This window comes from Pseudorca crassidens, chromosome 10, assembly GCF_039906515.1.
Source record: "Pseudorca crassidens isolate mPseCra1 chromosome 10, mPseCra1.hap1, whole genome shotgun sequence".
NCBI lineage: Eukaryota > Metazoa > Chordata > Mammalia > Artiodactyla > Delphinidae > Pseudorca > Pseudorca crassidens.
The window spans coordinates 90,855,730-90,883,476 of record NC_090305.1 but is presented as its reverse complement, the minus strand read 5'-3'; the positions used below and the strand labels follow the sequence as shown (position 1 = coordinate 90,883,476).

Genomic DNA, 27,747 nt, shown 5'->3' with positions numbered 1-27,747 from the left:
GTTTGTGTGTGAGTTAGTGTGTGTGTTCATGTGTGTGTGGGTGGCTGTAAATTTAAGTCTAGTTGTACTAGGTGTATTAGTGTACCCTAATAAAGGGCAAAGAGCTGGGGAATATGGAGAAACAGATTATAACACCAGAACCAGCCCTGATGTCCTCTCCCCCGAAGCCAGGGCTGTTTGATGTGGCACAATCAGGTCAGCAGTGAGTCATACTGCCTTGATCTGAATTGCATCCTCACCAGTTAGTGGCCCTGTGATCTTGTACTAGTTCTATAACTTCGCTAAGCCTCCATTTCCCTGTCGGCAGAATAGGACTATGGTGGTATTATCCTCATAGAGTTGTCAGATCTTCAGTGACTACTAAACTCCTCTGCACTGAAATTTCCTCTTTTATGAAAATGGAGGTTATTGGTGCTACCCACTTAGAGGGCTGGGAGTTAGGAAACAAGATGATGTGTGAGTGCTTAGAACCATGCTCTCAGCATTCTTCTTCCCATCAGTAGGTAACTATATGACACTGGAAGACAGAAGACGTCGTTCGAAGGTGGCTTTGTTGTATACATTTAGAGCTCTCCTTTGATCTCATTCTACTGAGAAGAAAGGTATATGATTCCAAGAGTTCCTAGAAGAGAGGGTAAAGTAATGCTAGTATCAGATTAATTTTTCATAGTAATGTAATACTGATCCTATTAAACAACATATCTTCACCCTCCATGTGCCAGGCTCTGAGTTAAGCACTGTACCTTTGCTAAATTCATCTTTACAACAGTCTTCTTAGTTAGGTACTATTATCAAACCCATTCTACAGATGAGGAAACTAAGGGTCAGGAAGATTAAGGACATTGTACTAGGTCATTCTAGCAAGGGCATAGTAAAACGGGAGTCTAACCCAGGTAATCTGGCTGTAACCCCTGAGTCTGAGGCATGAAGAGGTTTTTAATCCCTTTCAAAATCAGACCCATTAGATTTAGAGATTCTGAATAAGCATCTGTAATGTCAATTTGTAGTATAATTTGTTCTGCCCTCTATTATTGATCATAATTCAAATTGGAGAACTGAACACCTGGAAAGACTTCTTTTGTCTATCATAAATTTTGATATTCTCTAATTCTTACATGGAAGGCTATCCAAGCTAAAATTGATCAAGCGTAAGTATTCTTTAAGTAAAAATTATAAAAATATCTGTCTGTTTTTTAAAAATAATTTTTAGGTTTTCTGTTTAATTTTCTCCACACATTTTTTTTAAAAAATTGAAGATGGTTGATTTTCTTTTTTTTAAATTTTTTTTGTTTTTTTAATTTTCATTAATATTACCATTTACAATGAAAACCTAACAATATAATGCAGTTAAATAAAGAAAAATGATTAGAATATTACAAGTTCTTATTTTTCAATTAAAATCACCCCTGTCGTTTCATGTTCTTATAACTCCATCTTTTTTTAAATTTAAAATTAATCTTCATTGGGTTCATTTTTTTCTGAAGTATTTTACTCTTTTTAAAAATGAAAATTGTGCCGATACTCATTATCATTTGGAATCACTTCAGTAAATATTGGAGGTAAAATCACCACAGCGGCTATTACAAATTTAGCAATTAGTAAGTTGTACCATTCTTTTGAAAGAAAATATGTAAACAGAGAGGACTATGGTTCATGGAAATGGTTAGGTGTTTCTGCTGTGATTTTTATTTGAACCCTGTGCCCTAATTTAACATGTCTTGCTTTACATGTAGGTGATAATTACCTCTTGAACTTGCATGTGGAATAAATGCCCTGATACAGAATTTAAGTTGTAAGCGAGGGTGCTTCTGTTATTTGTCAGCATTCATTCTTATTCTTTACTCTTATTCTGCCTGCTGAAATTATCTTATAGCCTGATGATTCTACCTTGGTCATTAATACTGTGGGGAAGAGAAAGAATTATATCCTGTGTAATTGGATGTTACCTGGGAAAACTCAGAAAAAAACAGACACAAATGATAAGAACAGCAAATTGAATTATTTTACCATCGGACAGTAAAATGGGACAGACTAATATAAATGACAATGCTAATGTAAAATGTCTATCGAGACTGGCTAATGAGGAAGTGAAGGGTCCATCCAGTGTGATTGGCGTATTGGCCTTTCCAAAGCATCCAGGCAAGAATGGCTGCCCTTCCAATACTAAATTTCAAGGTCACATATGGAAATGCTCATTGGGATCGTAAACTGTGGCACAGTAAGTACACGCATTGTGTGTAGCTCATATTTATCTGTTCAGTACCTAATTGTTGAGTGAAATCAGGGAATTACCATTTTGTCTTAACCCTCACCGATTTTGCTTGCTTAATTTTTCCTCCTGTGCGACCCCTGAAGATATTAAGATATGATGATTAGGAGACTAAGAGGTATTTTAAAATGTGTTTGAAATAATGATAAGCAGTAGATCATCTATGTTGGGAAAGTTGACCAAATTGGGATGAAACAGTATAGCATAGTGGTTAAGAGCATTTGTTCCCAGTCATAGGTCTGGGTTGGAGCCCTAGCCATGTCCCTAAATAACTGTGTGATCTTGGACAAGCAGGTTAAATCTTTCTAAGACACAATGCTTACCTCTAAAAAGACACCAATGGAAGGAAGGACCTGCCTTGGAGGATTGTCATGGTAAGAGGACATGATCTAACCATAGAAAGCTTTTTATCATAGTTTGGCTAATGGGTACTCAATCAGAAAGTCTAATAAGTTAATAATAATATTATTATTGGGGTTTGTTTTGTTTTTACAAGGGAATATTATGGTTTTCCTTTTTATTTAATTAAAGAATGGCGGATAAACATAAATACAGCACGGTTACTCCAGATCACTTTTCATATTGTATACAAACAGACCAATGAACGTAATCTGAAAGAAAGCTGCAGTCAGCGATGAAATGCATGGAGCTTTTCCTTCCCTCGCTCAAAAAAGTTTAAAAACACACAAACTTAGAATCTCATCAGCACACACTCTCCTGTGACAAATGATTCAGCCATCAATAGTGGGTGCAAAGAAACTATATGCTAACATATGTATAACCTTTGTTAATGAAAAGCAGAAGCAGCCATAATGATTAAGATACATTTGGTTACTGATAACTAGTTGTACCCTAAAGGGCATCATCAGAAGAAAAATTGTGCTGCAGAGAAAACCTATATATACATACACAATGGAAAATAAACTGCAAGATTAACGCACGCATGTTTAATACTGGAAAAATCACAGCCCTCCAAAAATTTCTCCACATTTGTTTTAAAAGCCCTCTGCACTCAACTAAAATTAAAATGATCTTAAAAGGATAATACTTGTAAAGTTTACTTAAGTCTTTTCAGCCACAGAGACTGCAATGTAAATAAATGTTCAGAGTCATTTTCAAAACAGAAACAAACATCTATTCTCCTGATAACATGCATGGTTAAAAGGTCTATGCAAGAAACATTGCTCTACATTCCCAATGACTAGGAAAAAAAACCTCATCAATTTTTAGTTTGCAGATGGTCAAAGGATTTTGTATTCCAGCAGGAGTTCAAATCTGGATCTTTTCACCAACAACTACTGGATTTTCTTTTCTGATTTTCTCAGCATCAGCTTTGTAATTGTAAGAGCAATTGTGTACATCTGAGTAACGGTGTACACCACAGTAAACATTTCCACACCGGCATTCAAACCCCATAAGTCCCACTTTCTTCCTGCACGTGAAACGGCGATTCTTTTTTTGTTTTGATTTTTCAAGAGACTTACTTTGCTCTTCAGATGACTGCTGTGCGGTTTCTGATCCTGAAGCTTGCAGGTCTTCTGTTGCAGGTATTGCTTTGTTCACAGATGTGCTGTCCACTTGGGAGGATGCTACAGATTCTGATAAGAGTGACTGATCTGATACAGGGCTTGGCTGCATAGACGAAGATGTAGAGTCTAATGCCAGCTGAGCTTCTGGGACACTGCCATCTGTGCCCTGAACTGGTAAAGACTCAGACTACTGACAGAAGGTGCAGGTGGGCTTATTCTACCATTACTACTATTCTGTCTCTGAAGATGTTCTTTATAACACATTGAACACATGCCATTTGTACGAGGGTTTCCATGAAATCCGCAGCCAGTGGAACAAAGTATAGGCACTTGGCTGTGGTTAGTTTCTTGAGCTATGTTCCTCCGTTGCGCACTCTGATGAAAGTATAGGGACTTTGGATTAGGGTTCCTACTGCACTGAGGATGCTTTGTAGTTCTTTCTCTGTAGAGCAGTCCCCACTTCCCTATGTCAGGTTGTCTTTCCTGCTGTTGCTTGGGCTGGCGGCGGCTCTCTCCGCCTGACGCGCTGCCCGCTGCCGCCGGTCGCCGCTGGTGAATGAGGACAGGTGAGGCCACCGAACTCCTGCTCGCTCGGGCCCGGCCGCCACCTCCAGCCCCTCCGCCTGCTGTTTATGAAACTTTTCTGTTTGGTTGTTCGGCCTGTGCCGCGACCGCGGGGGAGAGCTCCAAGAATGGCCGGCACCCGGCGCTGACCTGATTATTGGGTTTTAAATGCTCAATTATTCTTCAAGGGTTACTTGAAAATACACAGGATGACAGTATTAAACCTCAAAGAGTAGTTCATTAATTCTTCCAGAGTTTCAGATACTGGTATTGGGACAAGATGTCTCGTCTCCAGGAGGTTACATGCAAGTTATAAAGCAAAGGAAAGGACTACAGAGTAATTTGAGGATGAGAACGATATTGTAGAATATATGCTCAAGTAGTTGTGAGAACTAAGGTAATGTTTATAGAGCTTTTAGCAAAATACTGGGCACATGTCAGGCACTCAGCCTCTGCTGGTTGCAATCCTTATTCTCTCAAAACAAGATCCAGATGGCAGATAGCTCAAAATGTTGCCACCGTCAAAGCCAGTAATACTATTCAGAGAATGTTATTCAGAAAGATGTTAAATCTCAGACTAAAAGCTTCACTGCTTCTGCCTTAATCAATAAGGCCTATTCATGACCTCATACTTGTTCCTCACGAATTATGGTAATTAAGTTGAAAACTGGGTCCCTTGGCCTGGTAGAGCTCGTTTGGCTACAGAGAAGGTTCTAGATGTTAGACTGAAGAACATGAGGGGCTGAGAGTTTTTAGAGAGGCTTGGGAGAGGGGAATGTGTTGAGCAAAAGGAAATCATGGGACTGTCATACAGAGTGAAGTAAGTCAGAAAGAGAAAAACAAATACCGTATGCTAACACATATATATGGAATCAAAAAAAAAAAAAAGGTGCTGAAGAACCTAGCGGCAGGACAGGAATAAAGATGCAGATGTAGAGAATGGACTTGAGGACATGGGGAGGGGGAAGGGTAAGCTGGGATGAAGTGAGAGAGTGGCATGGACATATATACACTACCAAATGTAAAACAGATAGCTAGTGGGAAGCAGCCGCATAGCACAGGGAGATCAGCTTGGTGCTTTGTGACCACCTAGAGGGGTGGGAGGGAGGGAGATGCAAGAGGAAGGGGATATGGGGATATATGTATATGTATAGCTGATTGTTGTAAAGCAGAAACTAACACAACACTGTAAAGCAATTATACTCCAATAAAGAAGAAAAGAAAAACAGAAATCATGGGAAGAGTGTCCAGAAGCCGCATTTTGAGAACGGTACTTAGTTTAGTGTTCTTACCTAGAGCGGGTTACCTTCATCTGCCAGGACCACTGCCCGTGAGTGACAAAGTCCTGCTGGCCCTGGAAGTGCCAAAGGAGATTTCTCTGCTACCATGTGGAAAAAAAAAAGCTTTCTTACTTGCGAAATTAAGCACATTTGTCTAAATTTGCAACACCTGACTAGGCCCTTTCTGTAGGAAAGAAAGCCATTCTCTCCTTGGGTTTTTCCTCTTCTATAAGAGGAGATGCTAAGGAACGCAGAATGGGGGGCAAAAAATTCTAGTTGCCTCCTGCGGTAGCTCGGGAGGTTCATTATGTAGTAATGAAATGATCTCAAAGAGAGAGAAAACGATAAATCTAGGCCAAGATTTCAGTTTAAAGAAAAGGCAAGGGGTAGAGTAAGCGCTAGGTATATTTTCCAATGTAATGCTAATTGAAAACATTTCACTTGTGTTCAGGGACATTCACCTCTCACTGAAAGGTCGTTCAATACCTTCAAAGAGAGTTTTCTTTAAAACGGCACGTACCCATACTTCTAGCCAGAGACTTAAGTTATTTGGATAGCTTTCAGCTGACAGCCTGTGTTGTTGAAAAGGCAGCTAGTGGCTACAGGTGTTGTGAAGGTAGATGAGCCCCAGCTGCTCAGGAGAGAAGTGGGGACGCGGAATGCTCCTAGGCAACCGGAAGGGACTTGGCAGCAGACGGTGGTTTGCCTGGGGGAAGAGCTTCCAGGTCTAAGCAACAAGCCGGTGGAAGGAAATGATGCAAGCTGTGAGCTGAGCATCCAGGCTTGGTAGGTACACTTAAATTGTATTTTAGAAGGGATGGTAGAGGAGGATTTGGGGAAAGATGACGATGGTGTGCTTTGGAATCAGATAGCCTGTAATGCCTGAATCTGCCTCTCACTTGCTTGGGGCTTTTGAGCAAAGTGCCTGAGGGCTCTAAATCGCTTTCCTCACCCATAAAACGGAGGTGGGATATGCCTGCCTCTAGTGCGTGATAAATAAATGAAATAATACACAGAATGGGGTTATTGCGCTACGTGAGGAAGGAAGCCCTCACGGCTCCGAACTTAGAATCAGTTTCAACTTTTCTCCCATCTCCAATATTGCAGGAATGAGAAGGCTAGCGCTAATTTTTCTTAATACTTGAAATTTCATTCTGTTTATCATTTTCTTTGACCGCATGTGTAGACTTGCTTATTGCTCAAGGTGAAAACTGACACAGAAAACGCCATATTGAAAGGAGACGCCCACTGTTTTTTCTTGGGCTTAAAAGGGAGGTCAAAAAGAGAAAGCCGGGCTTCCCTGGTGGCGCAGTGGTTGAGAGCCCGCCTGCCGATGCAGGGGACACGGTTTGTGCCCCCGGTCCGGGAGGATCCCACATGCCGCGGAGCGGCTGGGTCCGGGAGGATCCCACATGCCGCGGAGCGGCTGGGCCCGTGAGCCATGGCCGCTGGGCCTGCGTGTCCGGAGCCTGTGCTCCGCAACGGGAGAGGCCACAACAGTGAGAGGCCCGCGTACCGCAAATAAATAAATAAATAAATAAAAAGAAAAAGCCTTCTTTACTGGTTCAGAACAATTTCCCAAAATGGTCATATGTAAAGAATTTTAGGTTTCTGCATCCTTAAGTGTTCGATTTCAATTATTTTCCTTAAAACTAAATGGTATTTTCAAGAGAAAAAAAATTGCATCAAAAATATTGTTTTCTCCTCTTCTCAGATAGCATATTCCCATCTGAGTGTTTCAGTTGTTCTAAAGCCTTTCTATACAGATAATGGAAAAACTTGACTCTTAGATACCTTCACATTTTTATGAGTAAAACATGCATGACATCCTGGAATACCTTCGGGCTCATTCTTATTTATGACATGTTTTTGAGAATTTGAGTAAGACTCTAACATGAAAACAGAGTTTAATCGTGACGTTGTGATTTTTAAGGCGAAAAGTACCTTAATTAAACATATTGATCTGGATTTTTTTTTTTCTTGGACAAATGTGAGATCACTTGTCACTTAATAAAAGAGGAGTCACTTTTCCAACAGCAGAAAACTCCCAGGAAGCTTTTCAGCCACTCAACCTGAGATAGAAAACCTTTGAGTGCTTTTCTATCAGCATCTACTACAGATTCTTTTCTTGACTCTTCCTTGAAAATCCTGTGTTTCCTAGGTTGAAATAGACCCTGTGCACAGCTGTTTGTGATTTATAGATGATCTTGGTGTTGAGAACTACCAGCAAATCCCACAATTTTCTGTATTAGGACATCAGAGGTTACTCTCTAGATAACGCTGCCATGGCAGAGCATGGAGTATACATGGAAATAACTTATCCTGAGAATTATCTTTAAGTAAAGCTTCATAGAAGGCGGAGGAGTTTGTTTTCAGGTCTTCTTTCTGTATTAGAGGTTTTTAAACCAAAGTATCAGAATTGGGTTCCTGCCCAGCTGTCTTGAATCAGAGTCTTTGAGGCTAAGTCAAGGAATCCACAGATTTTTGTCTAATGAGCTGATTAAAATGAACCATCAGATGTGGTATCCAAGGTTCTAAAGTACAAATGAGTAAAAAATATCTGGGGCAAGACAAAAACATTTCTTAATAAGACGGCGTGTAAAGTGAAATCAGACATCATGATTAAGATCTATGAAAGAATGAATCTGATTAAAGCACAGCCTTTTGGCCTTAAGAATTTATAAACTGTGAGATTTACATCAAAATGCTTTCTTAGTAGTATAAGAAGGATATTCACTGTTGTCTTTGAAAGAAAAACAAATGTTAACAACAATTTAAATGTCCACAGAAGGAGATAAATTAAATACGATATGATAAATAGATGCTGTGGACTAGCATGCAGTACTTAAAAAGAAATCTGCGAGTAAAAAATATACAAGACAGGTTGTTGCTTCATAACCTCCTCAGGAGCTTCCTGGGTGTAAAAGGAAACAGCCTCCCCGCTCCCGACCCCCAGTAAGCAGAGGGCAAGAGAGACCAAAGAAAAAGGCAGACCCTTCCAGATTGCTAGGTGGCAGGTTTAATAAGCAAGAGAGCTTACTTAGAAGAAGCTTTGTCTTGTGTGGCTGCAAGACGAGTAGATCTCCATACTCACCAGCCAAAGGTGAAATGTTTATATAGAGCCCCTAACTGGGTTTAGTAACATACCCAGTCCTATTTCGAGGCTGTTTCCTTGGTGCAGTTTCTAGGAGCAAAGAAAGCAAGCTGAACACACATCCCAAGACAGTGGAGGCGGGATGGGAAGCCTCCAGTGGCCTGGGTCCAGCCTGTAGTTCAACTGGCGGTCGAGTCTTCTTGATGACCTCCTCCCACACAGGTTTTGGGGTGTTACAGGCAAATATAAGATGAAAAAATGAATGGTTCTAATTATGTGAAAATTTAAATGATAATTTTCATTGTTATACGTTCATGTATAAAACCATAGGTCTGGAAGAGAAGGCACTAAATCAGTAATAGTGGTTACTTACGGAATGAAGTGGCAGTATTGAGATTAGGAGTTGTGCTCAAAGATTTATTTAGCCTTATCCGTGCTATTTCTGTTAAAATATTCACCTTAAATAAAATAACGTATTGCATACTTTATAATTTGCTTAGGTATGTACAAAAAACAAAGTGGCGTAACTGTTGTAAAGTTACGGCAAACAAGCAAGCCTCATGGGGTATAACTATAAAGCATCTTATTTTTGTCTTATCACCTTGTTTTATGTTTTTTCCCACTTTTATTGAGATATAATTGATGTATAGTACTGTGTAAGTTTAAGGTGTACAGCGTAACGGTTTGACTTACATATATCATGAAATGATGCCTGCACGTTTTGTTAACATTCATTATCTCATATAGATAAAAAACAAATAAAAAATATTTTTTTCTTACAGTGAGAACTCAGGATTTTCTCTCTTAACAACATTCATATACATCAAATGGCGTTGTTAACTGTTGCCATCATGTTGTATATTCCAACTCAGGAGGGCAGGCTGGACAGCTTGTCCTTCATATAGTTCTGTATGGGAAACGTGTTACCGAACTAAACTTGGGTCCATCTGCCCTCATGTGGTAAAGCTAATCTACTAACACAGGGCTGTGGTGGAGGAAAGTGCAGCGTTGATTACAGGCGCCATACAAGGAGTCCAGGCAGCTCATGCTCTAAAAACCCAGAAGCCGCAGCAGATTTCAGGGAAGCATTTTTAAAGGCAAAATGAGGGAGGGAAGTCACAGGTTATGTGGTCAGCTCTGCACAAGTCTCTGATTGGTTGATGGTGAGGTAACAAGGGTGGTGTCACAGGGGTTAACATTATCAATCCTCAGGCTCCACTCTGGGGGCTATGTGCTCATGGTCATCAAGCAGTTAACTTCTTCCATTTGGTGGGGGCATTGGCATCTGAAAAACAACTCAGGGACTGTGCATCAGATGCAGTTATCTGGGTACTTCAGGGAGGAGCTAAAGATTCTGTGGTTGACATATGGCTGATTTACTATTCAAATTCTTACCAGTTCTCCTGGCCCAACTGCTGTTTTTGTCACTACATGTTCACACCCTTTCAATCATTAATTCTTTTTTTTATAATTTTAGCATCTTTATTGGAGTATAATTGCTTTACAATGATGTGTTAGTTTCTGCTTTATAACAAAGTGAATCAGCTATACATATACATATATCCCCATATCTCCTCCCTCTTGCATCTCCCTCCCACACTCCCTATCCCACTCCTCTAGGTGGTCACAAAGCACCGAGCTGACCTCCCTGTGCTATGCGGCTGCTTCCCACTAGCTATCTATTTTACATTTGGTAGTGTATATATGTCCACGCCACTCTCTTCGTCCCAGCTTACCCTTCCTACTCCCTGGGTCCTCAAGTCCATTCTCTACCTCTGTATCTTTATTCCTGTCCTGACCCTAGGTTCTTCAGAACCTTTTTTTTTTTTTTTTTAGATTCCATATATATGTGTTAGCATACGGTATTTGTTTTTCTCTTTCTGACTTACTTCACTCTGTATGACAGACTCTAGGTCCATCCACCTCACTACAAATAACTCAATCTCATTTCTTTTTATGGCTGAGTAATATTCCATTGTATATATGTGCTACATCTTCTTTATCCATTCATCTGTCGATGGACACTTAGGTTGCTTCCATGTCCTGGCTATTGTAAATAGAGCTGCAATGAACATTGTGGTACATGCTTCTTTTTGAATTATGGTTTTCTCAGGGTATATGCCCAGTAGTGGGATTGCTGGGTTGTATGGTAGTTCTATTTTTAGTTTTTTAAGGAACCTCCATACTGTTCTCCATAGTGGCTGTATCAATTTACATTCCCACCAACAGTGCAAGAGCATTCCCTTTTCTCCACACTCTCCAGCATTTATTTTTTGTAGATTTTTTGATGATGGCCATTCTGACTGGTGTGAAGTGATACCTCATTGTAGTTTTGATTTGCATTTCTCTAATGATTAGTGATGTTGACCATCCTTTCATGTGTTTGTTGGCGATCTGTATATCTTCTTTGGAGAAATGTCTGTTTAGGCCTTTTGCCCATTTTTGGACTGGGTTTTTTGTTTTTTTGATATTCAGCTGCATGAGCTGCTTGTAAATTTTGGAGATTAATCCTTTGTCAGTTGCTTCATTTGCAAATATTTTCTCCCATTCTGAGGGTTGTCTTTTGGTCTTGTTTATGGTTTCCTTTGCTGTGTATAAGCTTTTAAGTTTCATTAAGTCCCATTTGTTTATTTTTGTTTTCATTTCCATTTCTCTAGGAGGTGGGTCAAAAAGGATCTTGCTGTGATTTACATCATAGAGTGTTCTGCCTATGTTTTCCTCTAAGAGTTTTATAGTGTCTGGCCTTACATTTAGGTCTTTAATCCCTTTTGAGTTTATTTTTGTGTATGGTGTTAGGGAGTGTTCTAATTTCATTCTTTTACATGTAGTTGTCCAGTTTTCCCAGCACCACTTATTGAAGAGGCTGTCTTTTCTCCATTGTATATTCTCGCTTCCTTTATCAAAAATAAGGTGACCATATGTGTGTGGGTTTATCTCTGGGCTTTCTATCCTGTTCCATTGATCTATATTTCTGTTTTTGTGCCAGTACCATACTGTCTTGATTACTGTAGATTTGTAGTATAGTCTGAAGTCTGGGAGCCTGATTCCTCTAGCTCCATTTTTCTTTCTCAAGATTGCTTTTCAGTCATTAATTCTTCAGCCATGCTTTTGTGACTCAGGGGGCCTGGGAGACTACAGCTTTTCTACAAATAAGAGGCAAGCAGAGGACATAGTGGAAGGGCTCTGTCCTGGGAAGGCACCATATGGTCCTACTCAGGCACACACATGTCAATCCAGTGTGTCCTCAAAATACAGATGACACACAAAGTGATCTCCTTGAAGCCTCTCAAACTGAAATAAAGAGGAAGAAATCATTCTCTTCCCAGTTCAGGGAAATAAGTGTTTGTGATAATAAGACCCAAAAGCCTCATCAAAATTCTTTTAATAACTTTGTATGGAGTGTATTCTATATAAATATTGCGTTATTATGTATACCTGAAACTTATATTGTAAGTCTTCTATACTTCAGTAAAATTAAGTAATTAATTTAAAAAAATCTTTCTCTATTTCCTCACCCATAAATTTCTTATGCTTTTTTAGCATGAGTCAGGGGTTTGACTCATAAAACCTGTTTTGCCCCATGCTGGGCTTTTTAAATTATTAATTTAATTTTTTTTTTTTTTTTTTTTTTTTGCGGTACACGGGCCTCTCACTGTTGTGGCCTCTCCCGTTGCGGAGCACAGGCTCCGGACGCGCAGGCTCAGTGGCCATGGCTCACGGGCCCAGCCGCTCCGCGGCATGTGGTATCTTCCCGGTCCGGGGTACGAACCCGTGTCTCCTGCATCGGCAGGTGGACTCTCAACCACTGCGCCACCAGGAAAGCCCCCTCATTTTTTTTTTTTGAAGTACAGTTTGCAAGTCTCACTTGGGGGTTGAGCTCCACACTCAAAAATGTGGACTCTGGTGTCCTCAGGCCTCATCTCAGATTTCTGTTTCAGATTCAGTTACCATAGTGTTATCTTCTCAGGGGTGGCCTGAGCGTGTTTTCTTTTATGGGCCCATAGGCCTGGCAGTGGGTGAAATAACGCTAATCCATGCAAGAGTCTTAAGGGACAAAATATCAGTACTTTGTTCTCCCCAGTCCTTAGAGCCAGCAAGTTGGACTTCAAATGTAGGTTTTCTTCATTGATTCACATAGACAAATGCTTGAGGATATAAGTGGAAAGTTTACCTTTTCTAATCTTAAATCATTCTTGGAGCCAAATAAAACAGGACAAGGATGGGCTCAGAATTTGAATAATACAATAAAGCACAGGACTGATTTGCATATGTAGGTGAAGGACGGGGGCTACGAATGGAGGAGTTACTTAGGGAGAGATTGGGTGATTAATCAGAAGTGGTCAAAGGAGTTTCTGAAATGCTTGCTTGGGAGGAGGCCCTGAAGTCAAATTAAGGTTACTAGCTAGAGCCTGAGGGAAAGCTCTATTTCGTAAAATCTCGGTGTTGTATATATATCTTTCTGTTTCATTTTTCTTTTTTCTAAAGAATATATATAAAATATAATTGTGTAATATGTATGGTGTATATAGATCATGTATACATTATAAAATAGGCATATTCTTTATATTCCTTAACTTTTTAAAAAATATTTATTTAATTTGGTTGTTCTGGGTTTTAGTTGTGACAGGCAGGCTCCTTAGTTGTGGCTCCAGGGTTTCTTAGTTTCAGCTTGCCACCTCCTTAGTTGCAGCACGTGGGCTCCTTAGTTGCAGCAGGTGGGCTCCTTAGTTGTGGCATGCATGTGGGATCTAGTTCACTGACCAGGGATCAAACCTGGGCCCCCTGCATTGGGAGCTCAATGTCCCATCCACTGAGCCACCGGGGAAGCCCCTATATTCCTTAACTTTTTAAACTTTAATCTCTAAAAATCTGGAATAATGTAAAACAAGCATACTTGAAAAAAAGAGAATATGGAAAACTGAACATAGAAATTATAATGAAATTTAAACAAAGTTTTTAACTATGGGAGTGTATAATAATTAGTGTTATATGAATGTCAAAGCAGAGAAATGTATTTGACTATAGGGTAAGAAAGGAAATAAACTGTAAAAGTCTTAAATAAAAATAAATATTCCAGGAATGGAAATGCTTTTGTCAGGTATCTGTGTTTACAATAATGTGTTTATACTCCTAGCAATGTTAATTTGAATAGATGCTTTAACTTTGAGTTGTCAGTGTAAAAATATCACTTGGTTTACGAGACAATCGACTGTCAAATACATTGCATAGATATGCTGGATGTTTTATAGCTTTGTCGTCTAGACACTAATTTTATCCTTAAGAATTATTGGAAATCAAATTTAGATAGTTTTCCTGAAAAGGGTAAACTTGTCTATTTATTGTGAGAATAGAAAAGTTGAAACCATCTGTCAGGCAGTGGCACTTAGGAATTAACTTCAGACAATCAAAGATGAAGTTTTGCATGAGAGCATGCATTAATCTGACAGCTTTATGTCTAAAATAAATAACAATATGATATGATTTGGTGGAGTGGGATAGGTTTGTAAATAGTCAAACATTAAGAAACTAAATTTTCTTGTTTTACGGTCATATGGGTTTTTCTGTTTCCTTCTGAAAACTTTTTTCAGTTATGTATCTATATACTAAGATGTGTATAATTATTTATTTGATGAATTGTGCTTTCAGTGTTTCCCTACTGTCTCATAAAAGCATCTGACACTGATTGGTTTTGCACTGTTTCATTTACTCAGAAGTTAGGTATATAGTTAACTCTTGCAAAGTGTTCTATAAATACCATCTATTAAAGAAGTTATCACAGCATATTTTTATCATTGGTTTGCTGGTCTCTCCACTCAAAAGACAGTAACTGAGTCTAGGGCAGGGAATGTGTTTTATCTGTCTTTGTATCTCTGGCATAGAGGCATTCTGCTTGGTAATTGGTAGACAATCAGTAAATCAAATAATTAATGAAATAAATTAATAAATGAGGGTTCTGGTGCCTTCTTTCCCATCTTGCAGTCAGATGTAATCCTCTCATTCCTGTTGCTTCCTATGCCAGTCTCTAATAACTGACACTTCTGCATGAATCATGGGAAAAGACACGAAATGTCTTTTCTCTTAATTAAGTGAACATTCCACAGTCTCTCCATTCTCCAGCAAGAGACAGAAGTGAAACCAAGATTCATAAATGATTAAGCACAGCAGTAAAATCTGCAGTGTTTTTTTTTTCTGTAAGCCTAGCAGACGACTTGCTGAAATATTCTTATTTCTATGGCCTGTTGAGATAAGAGAGTCAAGATTTCCTAATCTGCAAAATGAGAATAATTGTCATAGCATCTCAATGAAGTTGTTGAAATGATTAACATAGAATACACATAAAACATGGTGCATAGTCTGGTATTGTTAGGAGTGCACTAAATATCGATAGCTGTCATTTACTGAGACCTGACATTTTCATAGAGGAGTGCTTCAGATCAGGCTCCTGTTGAATGTGGGGACAGAAAGTCAGTAACGTAAACAAAATCATTCTCTTCTTAAGCTGTGTTGTACTTTTCCAGCGTAAACAAAGAAAGGGTTTTTGAAATTTTATTACTATAATATTTTCCCTCCCTTGTCTCTACATTTAATTTCCATTTATAATTACGACATTTTCAAGAAATCCCTAAAGCCTCAAGGACTTGAGGCTTTAATTATAAAACATCTAGTGTTGTGTGCATGTGCTTTACATCTATTGTCATTACTTTATCCTTGGATCTGCAGAACCTTCATCTGTAACGTGTGTCTCATTCAGTAATTAATGTCTGATTATCTATTGTAAACAAAAAATCAGTCTAAGAAATGGAAAATTTTATTTGAGCAAAATTTGAGGATTATAACCCCAGAAGAGCATCTCAGAAAGCTCTGAGAACTGTTCCACCAGTTAGAAATCAAGGCACAGTTATGTAAGATTTTTTGAGGTAGAGGGCTGTACATCAAATGATGTATTATTATTGACAGTTTACATAATCCAGATCTAAGTGTCAACCTGGTGGGTCACATGACCCCTTACAAGATCAAGAAGGAATGTTATCTCTTTAAGGAGTTGTCTGGATGCTGGAAGAACATTGTTCTTTACGGGTGACAAGGTATTCCTGCTGATGGGGGAGGTTTGGTTGACGCATAAGGCAGATACACAGTGCACAGTAAGGGGGAGAGAGGAGGCCAAAGGGCAGAGAAGAATTTATGTGTAAATTTTTCTTGTCTTGCCATAAAATAGAAATGTTATTTCACACTATTCTGAGTGGGCCTTCATCCTAGGCACTGGGATATAGCAGTTAGCAAGAAAAGCAATACTTCTGTTCTCATTGAGCCTCCATTTCGTAAGCAGTAATAGGCATTAGACAGGTGATCAAAAAATGAACTGAATAGCTACAGACTGTGAAGAAAATAAAGTGAGAGAACTTATAACGGCACTGGTAGGAAAGGGGGCCTTACAGAATGAGAAGTTAGGGGAAGGAGGAGATTTCAGCCAAGAGCTAAAGGATGAGAGTTTTCTCTCCGTAAAAGGAGTTCAGACTGTTGTCGAACCCAAGTTTCTGTGCCCGGTTACAGTGCGGCCAAAGAAAGCAGAATGTCGGAGTTTGAAGGGAAACGGTTTATTGCAAAGGCCAAGCAAGAAGAAAGGGCAGCTCATGCTCAAAGAGGCCAAACTTCCCTATGGTTTGGGGGGAAAAGTTTTTATAGGCAAAATTTAGGGGGAGGACTGCAGGGCATGTGACCTTCCTGACTCGGTGGTGGGGAGGTAACAGGGTGGTGTTCCAGGAATCTAGTCATCAGCCTTCTGGTTCCACGCAGTCTAGGGTCCAGTGATTTTGCTCAGCCTGAAGTTACCAGCCTCCACCTGGGTGGGGCGGGGGCCTTAATTCCTATAGAAGAGCTCATCGATCTGTACCAGATTGTGTATCCCTTGAGGAGGAACGAGGACCCTGCTTTATCACTGCATTATTATTTCTTGACTGCTTCTCCTTTGCTTCTGTATTCCCTCCTTTCCCGAATTTGTGTCTGAATCTGCCCTTTGGCACTCAGGGCTGGTTTAGGAGGCTGAAGTCTTTTTCCTACAGATAAGAAACAGGGGACGTGGAGACGCTTTTGCACCCAGGAGGACCCCACAGTACCCTGCTTGGTTTCAATCCCCCGTTTTCTTTTATACCTCTCAATCTGGAGGGGAAAAGGTGTTGGACAAGAAAGGGAATAATGTTTTGGATAGACAGGTTTATCATAAACTGGGCAGAGGCACTCGGTTTTAGGGGGACTTGGTTTCACAAATATTATCTTTCCAAACAAATCATTAAGTCAAAGGCTTTGAGGCAAGAACAGAGTCTGGAGAAGAGAAAATGGTATCAGATGAAGTGGAAAACATCTTGTTGACTTCTAGGTCATGATAAGAAAGTTGGATTTCATAGGCAGTAAAATGGGAAGCAATTTAATGTTTAAGCAGAAGAGTGGCATGATCTAAATAGTTTTTTAAAAAAATCAAACTGGCCACTGTGCATTAAATGGATTACAGTGGGGAGGCCAGTTTGGAGGTTAGTGTGATTGTGACAATGAGAACGTCTGGTGTGTGGGCTGGAGTAGCAAAAGGAACGGTGATTGAGAAGAATGGGAACACTTGTGAGATTCTGGGGGCAAGATCAGTATTAGTAGTAGTGGATTCAATAGGGGAGGATATGGGAAACTAGAAATAAAGGATGACTTCTTACTTTGTTTTTGTTTTGCTTTTGCTTGATCACCCGAAGTAAAACTCATAGGCCCTCTCATTTTAGATCTTTAAAAAAGTCTCTGCAGCAGAATACGTGAGGATATTTTTCTTTTAATGTGTACTAGGTCCTCTCATTTATACCACATGTTATAAATGTTGTTTTCTCTTTAGGTAGATTGTAGATCATTGTCAACAAAAATCAAGAAATCCGTCCTACCCTTATGCTCAGTTCATACTTTTGGTCTGAAGTTTATTTTTATCAAATTAACACACCTGCAAAGCTTAACTTTGTAAATCGAGTTTATTTTGAAAGGTAGTGTTGAATTATTTTCCAAATAAAGCAGCTTAAAAAAATTCAGATGTGGTCCTGTATGCACAGTGCTCTGAGTATGGTAGGATTTTTTTTTTTAGCATACTAATGTTTATTTGGAGATGTATAAAAAATATGCAGTCCTACAAAACTTTAAAGATTTTTCAGATCCCTGCTAAGTTTTTTTTAGACCCTTTTTTTCTAGAAAACAATAGGTTCGATCAAATTTATCCTAATATTTCAATAACTAAGATACCACTCAGAAATATTTTAGACATTTGAAATCACAGAATGAGTAAAATGGGAGGAAGAGCTTTATATGCCTAAGACTGTCTCTGTCTATAGGGGAGTTGGTTCTCCAATTTTTAGCAAAAAGTCTACACTGGCAAATTGTTGAACCACCATTAATATAAAAAATTTGGTCAATCCTTGACATCTTTAATGCATACTTGATAAGAAATATATCCATAACATTGATATTTTAGCAATAGTTTTATCTGATGGTGTATAGAAATGAGGCCAAGGTTATATTGTACTACATTCAGTTTTAACTTTACTGAATACCACAAAATTTCCCCAGCCAGCATTACAATAGAAGTCAGCTTGTTGCCCTTTTACTTCTGTGTAACACAATATCAAAAACATTTTATCTGCCAATATGTGATTCTGGTGACCTTTGACATTTTTGAGCATATATTCTCATGCATCATCAGAGGTTTCATGCCAAACCAATAACACACTTCTCTGTTGCTTTCAAATGCCTCCTATATCATAAGGTTAATGATCAATAAAATGCACTGACATGGTTCTTTTTGCTGCCATACCTCATTATTTCTCTTTTCACTCAATCTCCACATGCTTTTAATAGTTCCTGAGTAGCTTTTGTTTTTTCATTTAATAAAGAGTAACAATGTGCCATTTTCTCTTTATAAAATAACAGTCTCTCTGATGGGATTCTATCCGGGGGAACCAGTTGTATTCAAGATGCCTTTCATTTGACCTAGGACAGTGTTTAACTCATCATTTGACAGTTGTGTGCCTTTAAAAATTAAAAGTCTGTGTGAGATCTCCAATTTGTATGAGTTTGCACGAGGTTATAGAATTCACGTAAATGCTGTCTGGCTTAGGGGACTAGGAACTAGCGTTGGATCCTAAAAAGTGATCTAAAACAAGCCTCAGCGAACAGGACCATTAGGTGAAATCTGGCCCACAGCTTGTTTTTGTAAATAAAGTTTTACTGGAACACATCCATTCCTGTGCGTTTACTTATTGCCTCTGGAGGCTTTCATACTACAATGGCAGAGTTGAGAAGTTGCAGCAAAGACCACGTGGCCCTCAAAGTTGAAAATATCATCTGGCCCTTTACAGAAAAAAAAGATTGCTGATTCCTGATCTAAATAAAATTAAGCCTGTTTCTTTTGGAAGCTACGCAAACCAGAAGGTTAAGTTTTGATTTCAAACCTGAAGATAACATCACACATATTACAAATAGGGATTCACTTGGCCAAATTCTTCCTTTTTTATTTTTACCATACACTAGGAAGGTTTTCAGAAATTATGGTAGGTCATTTAAACAGTAGCTTCAGGTGTTTCTGAAGATAATAACTAAGGGCTTTCCAAAATCTGAGCACATAAAATAAATCTTATATAATATTTAAAATGTATATAACTTGGTGTTTTTGAGGATACATCCTGTACTTCGAGTTTATTAATATTTACAATCATAGATCACTTAATTGTTGAAATATAACTAGTGTCTATCTCTTTTTTTAAAAAAAGAAAGCAACGTTTATTTGAATTTTAACTCATTTGCTCAACAGAATTTGACCACCTTTTGTAAGCTAGGTGCCACTCTAGGTGCTGGGAAACACATCCAGTGAACAAAGCAAAAAAAAAAAAATCCTGCCTTTGTGGAGTTTACACTCTTGCGAGATTTTATGACAGGAAGTACAATGGTTAAGCCTAATACTGCTTCTGTTCTTTTAAAATCCCGAGACTTGGCTACATCAGAGTATTTTTTTCTTGGTGTTCTAGTAAAAGAGCATTGTGTTGATTAGAGAAATACCTTGATCCCAAATAATGGCTCCACCTTTGTTTAAGATATTGATATTTAACCTTTATTCATCTCAGACGCTTTAAGGATCTTTTGAGAGCAGTGGTCCTTTCCCCAGGAGGGAACAATCCATTTAGTCCTTTAAATCATAATTTTACACATAATTTCCAAAAGCACAAGGACCGTCTCTAGTCCATCCACAGAGCTAAAAGCTATTAACCTAGACCAGCTCTTAGATAAGTTAATAGGATTAAGGATAATGTGCTATTAGATATTTATAGAACTATTTTAAATATACAAATCTATTATACATTTTATTCATTCAGTGATTGATTTACTCCACACATATTTTACTAAATACTAACGCTCTTAGGTGCCAGACACTGTGCCAGGCAACACTATTATTCTCAAAACATTTTTTTTATATGATTGGTTTTATGATACAACCTGTATGTTAAGTAATCAATGGAGCATCATGACTGAACCAACTTTTTTTTTTTTTTTTTTTTTTTTTCTGGCTGCGTTTGGTCTTTGTTGCTGCACTCAGGCTTTCTCTAGTTGTGGCGAGCAGGGGCTACTACTGTTCCTTGCGGTGTGTGGGCTTCTCATTGCGGTGGCTTCTCTTGTTGTGGAGCACAGGCTCTAGGCATGCGGGCTTCAGTAGTTGTGGCTCGCGGGCTCTAGAGCGCAGGCTCAGTAGCTGTGGCTCACAGGCTTAGGTGCTCTGTGGCATGTGGGATTTTCCCGGACCAGGGCTCGAACCTGTGTCCCCTGCGTTGGCAGGTGGATTCTTAACCACTGCGCCACCAGGGAAGTCCCTAAGCCAAATTTTATATAAAGTTTACAAGCAAACATTTGTGCATTTACTAAGCATCACCCCTTCTAGTTTCTATCAGGACTTAACTAAACAAGAGGAAATTTGCTTCTTATATTTATCAGGACTGAAACAAGAGGATTTGGCTATGTAATTGTTAGAAACCTATATTTCATACAAAATAAGTAGAAATAAAAATAAACTGTGGGGTTACTTTTGTTGCATTCCAATGTGTTTCCTTTGTGGAGTGCAAGATTATACGTAAGACAAAAAGAAGCAGCTTCATTCACTGAATTCCAAAAGACAAGTCGTTGAACCCCTTGTATGTCTGCCAAGTATCTGTAATAATTTGAAACACCGTATTAAATATTGCATATTTTAATTAACATAGTTTAATTTTTCCAAGTGGCATTGGTAAGTTTTAATGTAATAAGCATTACCAACTTTAGATCAGGTCTTGTGAGAGCAGGTGACACCAGAATTATAAGTAGAGAGTTGTCTGCTATGAAATTATGCATTGATTTAAAATCAACACACTCAAGGATCTTATGGTTACAAATGAGATTTTAGTCCCAGAACAGCCTCTTTGTGACTTAATCTTTACGTACATGTATTATTCTTATCCATGATTAAGTACTATAGGAAATGCAAAACTTTCCTTTTGAGGTTACTAACTTCTTGCAACTGTAGTCCAGAGAGATTGTCACTTACCAAGTGATAGAGTTTTTTAGTATAGAAACTAGCATAGAATGCAAGTCTCTGTGTGAGCCTGTCAATAAACCATTATCGCTTAAAATATAGAAAGAAAATTATTGAGCTTCAATAAAAAGAAGATCCATTAACAAGGGGAAGATTAAGATATGTTAAATTTCTTCTTTAAATTTAGTTATGAGATAATCCATGTCATCTATAATAGTTTTTCCCCAGATGAATTTTAGCAAGGCATATCATTGAACTCTAAAGTTTAACTAACTGAATGGATAATGAAAAACTTACCCTATGGTTCCATTTCTAGTAATATATGAGCAGATAAGGATCTAGCACCAATCTTTCTTCTGAAAACACTAAACAAAATGGAAAAGAAAAGAGATGCATATGTAGTCTAACAAGAAAGTAAAGAAATTCGGGCTTCCCTGGTGGCACAGTGGTTGAGAGTCCGCCTGCCGATGCAGGGGACATGGGTTCGTGCCCTGGTCTGCAAAGATCCCACATGCCGCGGAGCGGCTGGGCCCGTGAGCCATGGCCGCTGAGCCTGCACATCTGGAGCCTGTGCTCCGCAACGGGAGAGGCCACAACAGTGAGAGGCCCGCGTACCACAAAAACAAAAAAAAAAAAAAAAAAGAAAGTAAAGAATTTAGAGCAATAGCTAAATGAAGGCAAGAGCCTGAGAATAATTGGAACACTGCAGCCCGCTTTCACCTTGAGGGCACGTGGGAATCTCAGTTTTACTGAGTACCGTTTCTTGGTATTTCACAGGACTGGGGAAGGTGCTACTATGGAAGAAAAAAAATCCTAAGGCTGCGCCAAAGTGAGAAAACCAAAGCAGGGATCCTCTTTTCTTATAGCTGGAGCTCAAAAGTGCTATACTCTCCATCTAAAGGTGAATTAGAAGGAACTGTGAATTCACATGAAAATAGGGAAATTGCCTATAACCAGAAGCTGATATTTGAACAAGTCTGCGACATAAGTTCATACTATGTGGTCAGTCCCAAAACACTTCAAGCCAGAAATTTAGATATGTGTTTCTCATGTAGGAGTACATTTAAGACCTGTGGCAGGACCAGATGACAAAATCCTCCCAGGAGGTACCCACCTGCGTCTCATGGCTCAAAGAAGTTTCGTACGTAAGTTTACAAACGAAATGAGCAGAAAGCAGTTAAAAATCGATAAACACATAGGAAATAAGGCACCATGAGTGAAAGCCGGAAGAAGTAAGAGAAACAACAATTAAACTCACCTTTCTTATAAAGTGTGTCAGTTTTCATCTTGGGATAAAAGTCATAACTCATTACCTTAGAAAACGCTTGATTATCTTATAGCCATAAACATTTCTTCACTATTTTTTCCTTAGAATATGCAATGCTACTGTATACTGGTAAGGTAGTATTTATTGTAACATACTTAAGGAAGGTTGGGAATGGTGCCACATCAGAGAGGCTACCATTCCTGGGAGACGACTATTCTTTCTTGTTAGGGAAGAAGTAAAAAGGCTAAAAACATGGGCTCAAAATCAGACTAAGTTCTTTTACCCTGTAATATGTTTGCTCAAGGTCCCAACTAGCAGTGTATTTAAATTTGAACCTTTACGCTGTTCATTTGCAAAATAGTCTTACAGTATCCATATTCCCAATACGCATAATGAGTTGCCGTGGGAATTGAGACAAAACATGTAAACGTTGTATCCCAGTTCAGCATATTAATTCGTTGGTTCTTGTTAGCTGTATTACCTGTTCCTCCTTTTCCTGGGCCACTCCCATGAGACAGAGTAACTTGCTCTCCTGTACCCTACAGAGGAGAAGGATCGCCTGTTCCCATCTTTATCAGGTTTAAGGCTCCTCAGTTTCCAGGTGGGTGAATTGGGCCTTTAATCCGTGCCTTTGGGTCTGTGTTACATAATTACTCACTAGGTCTCAGGAAAATCTGAGGACTCATCTGAGACTCACCTGTCAGCTAGCAGTATAGTTTCACTGACTCGAGTAATCAGATATCAGAGCTTTTCAAGTGCTTCCTCATGACCCTCCCATAAAAGGGATTCAGCGGCATCTGCTCAGTGTCTGTGGCATTTTGGTTTCTGCATTCTCTGACAATGCGAACCCCGCTTTCATGGCCTTTGAAGTATTTACATATTTGCTCACTCTGTGTGTGTAACCGAGGTAGGATTGCCACCATCACCTGCTGAAACCCCACCACCTCTCCTTTCCCTGTCCACGTCCCTGTGCCTCGTACTGAGCACTGTGCCCCCAAACACCACCTCACTGCATTCGCCCCCTGCGCAGATGCCTTCGTCACCCAGAATAGGCCCAGCCAAGCTGCTTTCCCATGTGGATGACAACTTCTCTCTGCTCGGGTTCAGACACCCCTGTGATAGACCATCTTCCACATGGATGCCCTCTGAACCCCTCCTGGGCTGTAACTCCCCACACTAGATAGCCCTCCCTGCCCTGCTAGGACTCCGACACACTAGGCCAGGCTTCCTCCTCCAGCCCATCCCAGACTTGCTAATGAAGACCCCACCTTATCTCTGATATCTGATCTCTGGTCACCCTGGTACCTCCCGTCCCCTGAACCCCTCCTGGACACTTAACCTTGCTCACTTCCGTCTAATGACTTTAGGCCCGAATTGTCTGAGGAGGGAATACCATGCTAAATTTAGTCATAAGGAAAGTTAGGCTTATCAGCTCCTCTTGGGAACAAAATAAAAGGGCCTTGGTATCTTGAATTCTAGAATATACCATCTTCTACTTGCTTAAGTCTCCCAAGTATTGTCCAAGTGTTGAAGTCTCCTTTGTCTCTGAGGATGTTAGTATAAGACAGAATTTACAAAAGTGAATACAAGATAATACACAGAGTTCATTTCCACAAATACATGTATATACCGCTCTCATAGAATCCCAGATTTTTGAAAATTAATTTACATTTCCATGATGTATACAATTTCTTATTAGAAAGAACTGCAGGATAGAATTACAAGGTTGACTTAACAGGAACTGATATTTGAGATTTGCTAGTGGATTTATCTGAGAAATGGTTTATCCCCTAACACTTTTCACTTTGTCAAACACCCTAAGATCTAAAGATTATGTGAATAATAAACACCTTGCTCACCATGTCCCTAGAATAAGCTTTTGAAGATGAAGCTCTTTAGAACTTAACTGGACAGTATTCTCCTGGGTGCTATAAGGAAGGACTTTTAAGACATTTCAATATGCTTGTTTTGGGACATAAAGATCATGACTGAGTGAAGGAGGGTGACTCCCAAGAAGAAGCTGAAATCACTGTGTGTCAGGTAAAATGAACAATGCCCTTTAGGCATATTTCTGGTGTTTTACATAATACAGAAAAAGTCAAACCATTCTTAACATGTCCTCCTAAGGTAAGAAGCAAATATAAGTAAAAATACTGTCTTCTCCCTCTCCCAACTTCTTCTGAGAGCAACATTTTAAACTCGGCTACATTTCTATGAAATTTTCATTTGTAGCTAAGGCTGTTCAGTCCAGATATAGGAACTGTCAATATCCAGGATTTTCATGAATTACACACTTCTTCTCCTGGGTAGAAGAGAAACCATTTGCAAACCCTGTTCATTACATTACATAATTCCACATGAAATACCTAGAATAATTCTCTTTTTATTACTCAGAGCTCATTAAGGAAGACAGGTGCATTAAAACAATACACATACAGTGAGTGGTATGGTTTTCACCTTAAAATAAGTAAACACCTACTTGAAACCTTTTATACCATTGGTTTGGCATCCCCATTGGCTCACAAATATAAGTTAGGCTCTTAATCAGTTTCACTCACGTACAAAAAGACCCCAAAAAAACTCTATTTGGATATTTCCTGACTTTTTTTGGAAACATAATTCCAGTGTTTTAATGTAAGTTTTCAGCAGCTTTGCTATATTTTATTTTGGCTCAAAAGAAGCCGGAGATTTTTCACATTCTCATATAAATACGATATCATAAGAAACAGTCCATAGGATTTATTAGAACTTCATAGGTGATACCTTTTCTAAATAATTTACAGTTGAAGAATGAACTGAATATCTGGGAGAACTGATCATTTTTAAAGACATTTCACTGCAAGTAGACAAGTGGCTATAATTCTCAGTAGTTGCATTTAGTCTGAGAAGATGATTCTGTCTTTGGAGACTCAGCTACATATGTCTCGAAACGCCAAAGATCATGCATGAAAGCTTTTTTGAGGGTGGTCTTTCAGATATTGGTCATTAATTCAAATCTTTAATTTCATTGAGACATAGGATGCCATGAATATTGTGAAATCTTACACAGATAAGAGTAATTCAGAAAATATCACGTTTTGTTGTCAAGAGCTCAGGTGGGAGATCACGTACCCTAAGATTCAAGTCTTAGAAATGCTACTTACCAGCTGGATGACACTTGGGCTTTTGACTTGAGCATAAACTAACCTTCAACTTGTTTGACTGTAATTAACAAACAAACAGTATATTTATATGTTTATACTATAAAAGTAATATATATATCTATTTATAGACACAGGTAGATAAATATAGCCTGGACATAAACATAGATATAGATACATAAATATAGATATATGTTGCCTCTTAAAAGTGGTTAAGTTGTAATGCACTGTGAAGAATTTACCATAATGGGTAGAAAATATAAAGCAATTTCTCAGAGTGTAGGTCTTATAAGTGATGAGGCAGAAGGCAGCGTGAGTTTCCCCAATCAGGGGTTAAAATAGAAGGAAAATGATCCTCTGTGTTAAAGAAACATGTTTTACTAACCATGGCCAATTTAGCAATTTATATTAAGATACTCTTTTTCAAATGTGACTTTGGTATGAAGCTGTACTGTCCTTCAGTGGAGGGAGAGAATATCTCCCAGGCTGGCACAGGGAAAAGCAAGGTGTATATACAAGTTGAAAAGATGTAATGATTTTCTTTGTATAGTATGGATACCTTTTGGTGCCGAGGTAATATTCTGAGAATTTTGCTTATTGCTTCACGCTAAAAGGAAAGGTAGATTTCATAGATAGAACTCACTGGCTCTGCTGATGACACCTGAGCACATTGGTGCAGGAATTGTTACAGAGCTGATTGTTGCTGGAATCAATACTATTTATCATAGGGTTTAATCCCATAGAAATCATTAACTAGGGTGCCAAGCAACTAGAGTGAAAAAGTAAAATATATAAAGAAGTCTCCAGAGAAAGAGAGAGCTACTGTTTGTTTTGATTATTGATCCCTTTGAGCTTAACCTCCTCATCCAGCCTCCAGTCAGTCATCTGAGCAGAGCCAAATGGAAATCCTTTATGTTTATTTCTTTTGGTTTCAAGATGTAAACCAAGTCAACCATACAGTCAAGTTTGCTGTTATGTGGACACTCATGGATTGGAACCGGAAAACCATTAAAAAAAAAAAAAAAGCAGTTCCTAGGCTAGCTCAAAGTCCTTCTCTGGGAATTCATGATCTCTTTCGTTCTGCCTCCCAGGCCTCTGAATCCAAAGCCTAAACTCTCCCCTATGCCGTACTGCTTCTACAGATGTTAGTGACCAACGTGATTAAGTTTAATTTTTCTGAACGCCAGGCTTCAATAGTGAGATCCACATACCTGTGCTCTCTCCTTGAGCATGCTGGTAGGCACCGAGAAAAGCTGAAGGTGAACTCTTGATCTCCCCAGTCTCTGAACGTGGAGGAAGTACCACCACCACTCCTATCCTTATAATACCCTCTACTTCCATCCCACATATTCACTTCACCACCAAATAATCTTGATTATTTTACTTTCCGAATGTATATCAAATCTGTCTGTGTTTTTCCATGTTCACTACCATTATTTTATGTCAAGCCACCATCGTGTCTGCCATGAAGTATTAATAATTAATACTTAATTAATAATTAATAAGGGTTGGTTGTTTCCCCCTGTTTTTCTTCTCCAATCTGGTCTCCACACTGTGGCCCAAGAGATTTCTTTAAAAATGGAATCGGCTCATGACACATCTAATGTGTAAGTCTTCAGATCTTTTCTGTTGTTCTTAAATTTTCAACAAGGTCACGAATACTGTAACCTCTTTGTCCTTCCCCCACCTCACCCACCCTGGCCACGTAGCACCTTCTTTTTCTGCTACCCAAAGTAGTTTCCCAAGTTAAGGCCTTCTCATGCTCTTCTTGCCATATGATTCCCCAGTTCAAATCTGACCCACTCATATCTCCTCTCCTGGAAGCCTGTAATTTCCCTCATATTACATGTGTCATGAGGGCAGGAGTTACATTTTGTTCATCTGTAGCCCTGGTACCCAGCCTAGTACCTGGTACAGGTGCTTAATGATTTGAGTGAAGGAGAGAGAAAGAAAAGAGAAGATGATAGATATTTTTAGACCATTCGCTTCAAATTTAGGGAGCTTTTTATGAGGGACACGATTTGTTTCTC

The 27,747-nt window shown here is 39.0% G+C and overlaps 1 pseudogene; it reads right to left on the bottom strand.

The window, feature by feature from the left end:
• Positions 1-3,538: 3,538 nt before the first annotated feature.
• Positions 3,539-27,058, bottom strand: LOC137232932 (AN1-type zinc finger protein 6 pseudogene; annotated as a pseudogene).
• Between the last annotated feature and the right edge of the window lie 689 nt (positions 27,059-27,747).